Below are 7,417 nucleotides of genomic sequence, written 5' to 3'. Positions count from 1 at the left end.
ATGATATATGGTGTAGAGGTGGATATTCAAGGTTATCAGGATGCCTTGGATTTCCAAATCATGCATCTCGATCGAGCAGATGTAGTGCTTGGTCGAGAATGGCTATATAGTCTTGGGCATAGCTTACAGAGGAGTTATCTTAATAACTCCATTATGTTTGAAAAAGAGAATAGAGTCTTCTAGATTCAAGGAGACATGATCTGCCTAACTCTCCTCTTATTTGTTCGATGGAATTGGAACGACAACTACACCAAGAAGAATGCGAAGTATATCTTTGTGAACTTACTTTTATTGGTGATTTTATGTCTTCTGCATCGGAAAGAAGTAATTTTGTTTTTGATAATGTTAAAAAGTATAAATCTTCTTTCAATGATTTAATGTTTGAATTTAAATATGTTTTTCCGTCTAATTTACCTGATGGTTTACCTCCTGAGAGAGAAGTAGATCATAAAATAGATTTAATTCCTGGATCTACCCCTGTTTATAAACCCCCATATATGCTTAGTCAAATGGAGGAACATGAGGTCAAAAGACAGTTAATGGAATATCTTAGGAAGGGCTAAATCCAAACAAGTAGCTCACCTTGGTCTGCACCAGTTTTACTGATAAAGAAAAAGGATGGTACTATGCATTTATGCATAGATTACCGAGTACTAAATAAAATCACCATAAAAAATAAATATCCTATGCCTCGCATTGATGAGCTTTTTGATCAATTGCAAGGGCCAAAATACTTTACTAAAATTGATTTAAGATCAGGATATCACCAAGTACGAATTAGGAAAGAGGATGTTCCTAAGACATCATTTCGTACTAGGTATGGGCATTATCAATTTAAAGCAATGCCATTTGGATTAACAAATGCTCCAGCAACTTTCATGACACTTATGAATAGTGTCTTAAGACCATATCTAGGGAAATTTGATGTAGTATTTTTAGATGATATCCTTATTTATAGTAAAACCAAAAAATATATTTGGAACATTTGCGAAAAGTGTTCCAGCTACTTAGGGATAATTCACTCTTTGCTAAAGAATCCAAATGTGAATTCTTTGCAAAAGAAGTGAAATACTTGGGACATATAATATCTCAAGAAGGGGTGCGTATGGACCCTGACAAAGTAAGGGCCATATTGGAATGGCCACATCCTACAAATCTAGAAGAATTACAAATATTCTTAGGTTTGTCAGGATTCTATAGGAGATTCATCCAAGATTATGCTAGGATTGCACCAGCTTAACGGGAAGGGAAGTACCTTCATATGGGATGAACTTCAAAAGAGAAGTTTTGAAAAACTAAAGGTAGCTATAGTGCCAAATCCTGTCTTAAAAGTAGTGGATCCCAATGAACCATTCATGGTTGAGACAGATGCCAGTGATTTTGTTGTTTGGGCAATACTTATACAAAAAGGTTGACCAGTGGCTTTTGAAAGCAAAAAGCTAGATCGCGCCCAATGGAATTACTTGGCATATGGGAAGGAACTATACGCTATAGTCTATGCTTTAAAAAAGTGGAGGCACTATTTATATGATGCAAAATTTGAGATCATCTTTAATCAGGAGAGCATTAAGTGGATTTGTAATTAGCCAAAGCTTAAAGGTAGAAAAGCCAGATGGGCTGAGTTAATGCAAGAGTTTGATATACAATTGACATATAGGAGAGGGAAGTTCAATGTGGTAGCAGACTCTCTTAGCCGAATGCCAATTGTTAATGAATTGAGTTTTACTCAATTTTAAAATGATTTCCTAGAGTCCTTAAAGGGGAAATGTGAGTTTGATCCTCACTTCTCTGAAATATGGAAAGCAATTAAAAATAGGGATCCAACTAATCAAGAGGCTTTCACTGAGGAGACGCGTGGAAATGACAACACACCACAGGTTGGTGATAAAGGACTCAAGTGGAAAAAATATACTATTGAAGATGGCTACCTGCTCTACAAGGGTAGAGTACGTGTCCTGGATGATAATGACATTAGGCGCCAAATCCTTTTTGAATGTCATGATAGTCCAAGTGCTAGACACCCAAGAATTCAGAAGACATATGTGCTTCTGAAAAGACAATTCTTTTGGCCTGGAATAGGTAAGGACGTCCAAGATTATGTATTGAAGTGCCAAAAATGCCAGGTCAATAGGGTTGAACGCCTTAAGGTAGAAGGTCTCCTACACCCATTGGAGATTCCATCTGGAAAATGGGAAAGCATCTCCATGGATTTCATTGTGGGGTTACCTAGGACATAGAAGGGGCACAACTCTATGTGGGTAATTGTAGATCGGTTAACCAAGATGGCTCATTTTATTCCTATGAGTGAAGATGTTAAAACTCCAAAATTAGCTAGGCTATCTGTGGAGCATATCTATAGACTGTATGGGCTACTAGCCAGTATTGTTAGTGATCGGGATAGAAAATTAATAGCCATTTTTGGAGGGTTGTGTTTAAGAGGTTGGAAACTTCATTGAATATGAGCACCGTGGATCATCCACAAAGTGATGGTCAAACTGAAAGGGTCAATCAGATCATTTAGGATATGCTTCAAGCATATGTAAGTAAATGGCAAAGTAATTGGGAACAGTATCTACCCATATTAGAATTTGCATATAACAGTGCCAAACATTCAACTACAGGTTTTAGTCCATTCACGATGATGTATGGATCTCAACACCAAGAGTCCCAATGATAGTGGGACTCGAAAAAGAGAAGGTTCAAGTGGCCAAAGACTTTCTTGAGGATATGAATCAAATGCTTAAGTAGCTAAAGATAGTATAAGAAGAGCTCAAGATAGAGCATGAAGTTATGCAAACCCCCACTGTAGAAAGTTGGAGTTTGAAGTAAATGAGAAAGTCTACCTTAAGGTACCTGAATCTTCAGAATCTCTAAAGACAAGTAAATGTCCGAAGTTGTCTCCTAGATATTGTGGACCATACACAATACTTAAGAGGATTGGAGAACTTGCTTACAAGATAGCCTTACCTAAAGGATGTAGAGTACATCTAGTTTTTCATGTTAGTAGGCTAAAAAGAAAATTAGGAGATGATGATAATCTCATTGGAAATGAAGTCCTAGTTGAACTCATTGAACCCGCATCTTTACCACATGGACCAGAAAGAATTTTAGATACACAAGAAAAAAGAATGCAACATACTATATGTAAAGAATGTCTGGTGAAGTGGAAAGATATATCTAAAGAGAGTTCAACATGGGTCTACTGCTGACCATAAGAAAAAACCCCGTGGCTGCTCCATATAGACCTCTTCTTGCAAATCACCATGCAAGAAAGCATTCTTTACATCTATTTGATGTAAAGACCATCCCTTTGATGTAGCCATAGCAATGACTGCTCTTACAGTTGCCATCCTTGCAACCGGATTGAATGTTTCTTCATAATCAATGCCATATGTTTGTGCATATCCCTTAACGACTAATCTTTCCTTGTATCTGTTCACAGAACCATCTACATTGTGCTTCACCTTATAAACCCACTTGTAGCCAATTGCATTCTTGTCTTTAGGCAAAGGCACCAATTCCCATGTAGCATTTTCTTCCAAGGCATCCATTTCTTCATCCATGGCTTTCTCCCATTTTTCTCTTCCCATGGCTTGCTCAAAAGAAGTGGGTTCTAGTTCCTATATCACTTTGACCATATAGCCATAGTGAATGGCTGTAAATCCATCATATTTCAGCCTATCCACAGGATACCTTGCTCTCGTAGACCTGTGCAAAATAGGCTCACTACTAGGTGCTCTCAAAACATCCCTGGTCTTCCTTTCTCCAGGTGTAACAATAGAAGGAATACCCAACTCATCATCAAGGCTCTGTTCTGAGCCACTTGATTCACCATCCACATAAGAGTGACTTGCATTCACATCAACCATGGGTTGATCCACTTTCTCTTTTCCTTTGTGTGATACTTGCAAACCACTATCTACATTGATTTGAAGTGATTCTCCTAATCTCAATCTGCCTATCCATGGTGAAGTACGTGAACCATTGCTAGAGGCTCGCTAGAGGACACTCTAGGTCCACTAATATTTTGTGATTGCTACTGTGAATTCTATGCAGCATTACCATTTTGTGCATCTACATCATCAATCACATTTAGTGGTTTCTACCAGCTGCTCATCTCATCAAAAACAACATCTTTGCTCATTGTAAACTTACGAGCAGAAGGGTTATAACATCTATACCCTTTCTGTTGTGTAGAGAATAACCAATAAAGATGCACTTCTTAGCTTTTGGATCCAACTTGGATTTCAACTCCTCTGGCACATGAACATAGGCAATGCAACAAAAATTTTCAAATGAGAAATATCTGGTTTCCTACCAGTATACATCTCCTCTGGCGTCATGCCATGTATTGTTGCAGTGGGAGTCTTGTTCATTATGTAGATTGCTATAGCAACTGCTTCAGCCCAATAATAATTTGGCAGGACTTTTTCATTGAGCATGGCACGAGATACCTCTCCAATATGCCTGTTTTTCCTTTCTGCAAGTCCATTTTGATGTGGGGTATGATTGCATGAATATTATTGCTTTATGGCATGCTCCTACAAGAACCTTGCAAACTCATTTGAAAGGTACTCTCCCCCTCCATCTGACCTTAAACATTTTATTTGCAGTCCTGTTTCTTTTCCAACCATAGCTCTAAAAGCTTTGAAATGCCCGAATACTTCACTTTTCTTCTTCATAAAATACACCCAAACTTTTCTGTTATAGTCATCAATAAAAGTGACAAAATAATGATAGCCTCCAATAGATGCAGCTTTAGTAGTCCACACATCAGAGTGGATTAATTCCAATGGCCTCTTACTCTCTTGAACATGTCTAGGGAATGGTTTCCTTGCCTGTTTTCCAAATTGACAAGCTTCATATACCTTATGCATTTCTGCAACCTTGAGCTAGAGGACACTCTAGGTCCACTAATATTTTGTGATTGCTACTGTGAATTCTGTGCAGCATTACCATTTTGTGCATCTACATCAATCATCACATTTACTGGTTTATACCAGCTGCTCACATCAAAAACAACATCTCTGCTCATTGTAAACTTACAAGTAGAAGGGTTATAGCATCTATACCCTTTCTGCTGTAGAGAATAACCAATAAAGATGCACTTCTCAGCTTTTGGATCTGACTTGGAGCTCAACTCATCTGACACATGGACATAGGCAATGCAACCAAAAATTTTCAAATGAGAAATGTCTGGTTTCCTACTAGTATACATCTCCTTTGGGGTCATGCCATGTATTGCTGCAGTGGGAGTCCTGTTCATTATATAAACTGCTGTAGCAACTACTTCAGCCCAATAATAATCTGGTAGATCTTTTTCATTTAGCATGGCCCGAGATACCTCTCCAATATGCCTGTTTTTCCTTTCTGCAATTCCATTTTGTTGTGGGGTATGACTGCATGAATATTGCTGCTTTATACCATGCTCCTGCAAGAACCTTGCAAACTCATTTGAGAGGTACTCTCCCCCTCCCTTAGGCATTTTATTTGCAGGCCTGTTTCTTTTTTAACCATAGCTTTAAAAGCTTTGAAGTGCCCAAACACTTCACTTTTCTTTTTCATAAGATACACCCAAAGTTTTCTGCTGAAGTCATCAATAAATGTGACAAAATAGTGACAGCCTCCAATAGATGCAGCTTTAGTAGTCCACACATCAAAGTGGATTAATTCCACTGGCTTTTTACTCTCTTGATCATGCCTAGGAAAAGCTTTCCTTGCTTGTTTCCCAAATTGACAGGCTTCACAAACCTTGTGCATTTCTGCAACCTTGAATTTAGGCAATCCTGCAACAATATTTTGGGATTGCATTGATTTAAGTCGTTGTATATTAACATGACCAATGCGTTTGTGCCAGATATCAATATCTGCAACGACACCGGTCCCATGTGCAAACATTGCTGCACTCAATTCAGGCATGTCCGCATCTAACGTAAACATCCTGCCCTTCAAGGGTAAGTAGTCTCCAGAGGAGGTTTCCCAATTTTGTTTTCGAGGACGTAAACCATTCTTAAGGGGAACAGAATGTTACATCAGCCACCATAATCCCGGAGTCGACTAGTGCGATTATGGTGAGGCAGGAAACCAAGAGGGCTTGACACTGCAAGGGTGGATGTAATTAAGTGTGGCTAGGAACAAGTGGGACCTAGCATTAGAGATGGATGCCAAGAAGAGGTAAAGACTAAGGTCCCCTAGAAGGACACTTGGCATCTAGAAGTCCACATGGCATGCAGTGGGCTAGGAGGGAGGATTCTAGAGGGGGATCCAAAGAGAATCCGTGGCTGGGTGGACTAGTAGAGAAGAAGCCCTCGAGGTTTAGGGACTCGTATTAGTGGAGTCACCAAATGCTTTGATGTTGCAGTTGGACCGGTTTTATCAAGGATAGGGTGAGATGGTCTCTGTCTTGGCAATCCGATATGAAACTTTATGGACAAAGTATGAAAGGGTAGCTTTGCGAGCTGTGGCATCTACATCATCGACCCCTCAAAGTCTCGTAGGGATGGAGCACTTAAAGATGAGCAAATTTGTTATGGCTTTCGAGCCTCGTCTTCACTCAAAAGTAATGAGTAAAGATCCAACAACATACGCGGAGGCACTTCGCATTACAACCAAGAAAGAAGCTTCTCTAAAAATCGAATCCTCTTTTGTGTCTTCAACAGCTTCAACTTCTAAGGTGGAGGTAATGGCCACTCCTCAAGTACCAAAGTCCTCTGAGTTAGATCATAATATCTCCCAATTGATTGCAGAGTTTGCTGATTTGAAATTGCATTTGACAACCTAGAGCAAAGAGTGAGGATAGACCTTGAGATAAGAGTGAGGTCACTTGCTAGTGAATGTAATGAAAAAGGTCACTATCGCCTTGAGTGTCCTAGATTGAGAAAGAAAAAAGAAAAATAAGTATCCTTGTTAGAAGCTTCTTCAGGGGATGAGAAAGAGAGGTAATGATGGCTAAACAGGGGCGTGGTAAAGAAAAGAAGAAGAAGAAAGCAAGGAAGAAGTAGATGAGGAACATCAGGAAGAGAAACCCGTATTAAGAAAAAGAGGGCATCTAGAAGGAGAATTAGCTAGTCAAACTTTCCTTTAGCACAAGGCATTGGAAGCTATGACTTATTGTCCAACCTTAAAGAAAAGGAAGCTCATATCACCTTTGGTCAATTACTTGCTTTGTCTCCAAAACTACGGAAAGAATGGGGAAAGCTAGCAAGCACAAGAGTGTCAAAGAAGAAAAAGAAGAAAAGCTCCATTCCTATTGTTCAAAAGGTAGATATAGATGTTAATGATGATGTACCTGTGGTTGATGTGATCATTGATGGTTAAGTGATTTCTAATGTTTACATTGATGGAGGTGCATCGATTAATGTCATGAGTGAGAAGACCATGATAGATGCTGATTTAAAATACTCTAGTACTACCTCTC

This window comes from Dipteris shenzhenensis, chromosome 18, assembly GCF_047967505.1.
Source record: "Dipteris shenzhenensis isolate YYH24624 ecotype China chromosome 18, Dip_SZ_1.0, whole genome shotgun sequence".
Classification (NCBI taxonomy): Eukaryota; Viridiplantae; Streptophyta; class Polypodiopsida; order Gleicheniales; family Dipteridaceae; genus Dipteris; species Dipteris shenzhenensis.
The sequence above is the reverse complement of the archived record's forward strand: the minus strand, read 5'-3'. Positions refer to the sequence as shown.